Source organism: Petaurus breviceps, unplaced genomic scaffold (assembly GCF_028583685.1).
Source record: "Petaurus breviceps papuanus isolate PSGF00001 unplaced genomic scaffold, PetGlider_PUasm1.0 98, whole genome shotgun sequence".
NCBI lineage: Eukaryota > Metazoa > Chordata > Mammalia > Diprotodontia > Petauridae > Petaurus > Petaurus breviceps.
Window position 1 is genome coordinate 357,258 of NW_027187460.1, and position 2,359 is coordinate 359,616.

General features: G+C 44.9%; 1 pseudogene; it reads right to left on the reverse strand.

Annotated features, from left to right (window-relative positions):
• Positions 1-901: 901 nt before the first annotated feature.
• LOC138155883 (phosphatidylethanolamine N-methyltransferase pseudogene) lies at positions 902-1,842 on the reverse strand (annotated as a pseudogene).
• Between the last annotated feature and the right edge of the window lie 517 nt (positions 1,843-2,359).

Below are 2,359 nucleotides of genomic sequence, written 5' to 3' on the forward strand. Positions count from 1 at the left end.
GATGAGTGAAGAGAGAACTTGAATATGTCATCAATAACTGTGGGGCCAGTGTAGAGATGGGAGTAGGCAGAGTGGGGCTTGCACTGACTAGAGCAGTTTCATGGCTATCGAGGCACCACCCTGGGGTGAGATGAGACCACATTCAGCAGTACTGCCCTGCCTGTTTCCCTGAGAGAGCTTGCTGACCCAGAGCTCTCAAATGCCTCCCTGCCTCCCTCCCTTCTCCTCATTTCCTCATATGACTGCTGAAAAGACCTTGGTCAGTTTTATAGCTTGCCTTTCTATCGTTTGGGAGCAGGTATAAGGCAAAGGAGAGTCAATTATATACAGCAGTTTCCTTGAAGCATACTATTCAAGTATGCTTCAATCTATTCTGGATTGCTGTGTTGCTATTTGTGTTACCTTACTGTTATAACAAATTACATGACTGCCAGTGGGGGGCCCCCCCCAAAACCAAACAAAACATAGTGGATCATTGAATTCTAAAAATGAGAGACTGTGAGTCAGAAAGGAAGTTTCCAAATGTGGGGAAGTGAGGACTCAGAGAAAAATGAGGGGTGTTTCTCATTTTGGTCATTGTTTAGCTTATATCAGGTCATACCCCTGTATCTATATCGAACCTGGGGCCACTGTGGCAGCTTCTCAGGATGGAGAGCAGGCAGGTGGGAGGGATGCTTACTTGCATGTGGTTGCAGCACCACCTAGTGTCCAACATACATACTACACCCTTACAGTTAAGTGGCAACCTGCTTTCCCCACATATAGTCAGTTATCACGCGTGGTTGATTCTACTTCTACAATGTCTCATATCTGATCCTTTCTCTCCAATGAATCAGCTTCTACCCTCGCTCAGTTCCTCATCACCTCAATTCTGGACTAATGTAGTAGTATGTGTCAGGACTTTCTTTTTTTTATGAATTAGGCTCATTTTTATTACTGAATTGGGAAGTTGGGGGTGGGTGAGGGCACATACCCAGTGATGGACTGCCCCCCCCACCCCCCAGGAGGCAGTTTCAAAAGGCACCTTATGTTACCACTCCAAGGCCCTGAAGGTGGGGAGGGGCTGGAGCTGAGTACCCAAGTGGTCACCAAGCATTTCACTTGAAACTATCCAACACATGAAGTAGGGGACAGAGCTTGGCTTTCAGCAATGCAGTTGGCCTGACTCCTTCTCCAACACAAATCCTGTCAGCATTTATTTATTCTTCTTTGACTTCGGAGATTTTTGCTGATAGATCTGCTCAGTGAAAGGCTCTTCATACATGATGGCAACTGTATAGGTGAGGGCCACAATGACTGTCAGCAGGAGGCCTGTCGGGCTGACATTCATGATTGACCACCCCAGGTAGTTGGCTATGCTCCCCCAGTACATGGGATTGTCCAAGACCTTAAATGGAAATGTTGTCACTCTTGCTTCCTTCAAGATTCCAAAGTAATCACCTAGATATGTCCCAAAGAATCCAAGGGCATAGAAGCTGGAGAGCACAAAGATGATGCCAACTCCCAGGATGACGAGGCCTACATAGTAGGCCCCTATGCAGTCCAACCCTTCCATCTTCGGCTGGCTCAACATGGCCTGGGTAAAGCAGTGAGACCTGAGGAAGTTCAGCAGCAGGACAATTATGCCCAGACAGTAACATGCGAGATAAGGAGACCCAAAGACCCGGCTCAGCTGGCGTGTTTTGTATTCCCATCTTGCAACCAAGTTCCAGAAAAGGGGATTGAAAATGATGCAGAGGGCAGCAGCCACAAAGCTGAAATCTGTGACATCGACATAGCCAAGAAGCCGGGTCATAACGGAAAGTTCTGCCTGTCGTCCCTCTCCTCTGCCAGTGATGGGATTGGAAGCGTGTCAGGACTTTCTAATTGGATTCTTTGATTGTAGTCCCTCCATGATCCAATTTACCCTCCTCACAGATGCCAAGTAGATATGCCTAAAACATAGATCTGACCATACATGTCTCCTGTTGAAAAGTCTTCAGTGTCTCCCTAGTGTCTCTAAGATAAAATAATGCCCATCAAACTAAAATTTTAAAGTCCTCCATAATGTGGCTCCCTTCAGAGGTATGCTGGTAAATGTTTAGCAGCTAGTTTTCTAGAAAAAGTACAAATAAAATACTTTTAAAGTTAATCCGTAATTAGTAAAATTTCCATCATCACTTTTTTTCATTCTAGAACATCAATAAAACAATAAATTAAGTCCTGATTTGTAGCAATTTCTGAGATGTAAATGCTTATACCGGAAACTTAAAAGTCAGCTCTTACAAGCCGGTAGGTAAGAGCTGGTTCTGGCATAGCCTTGCTGCTTCTTACCTTTCCTGTATTATTTCATAATACTTTCCTTCACGAATTCTCTATT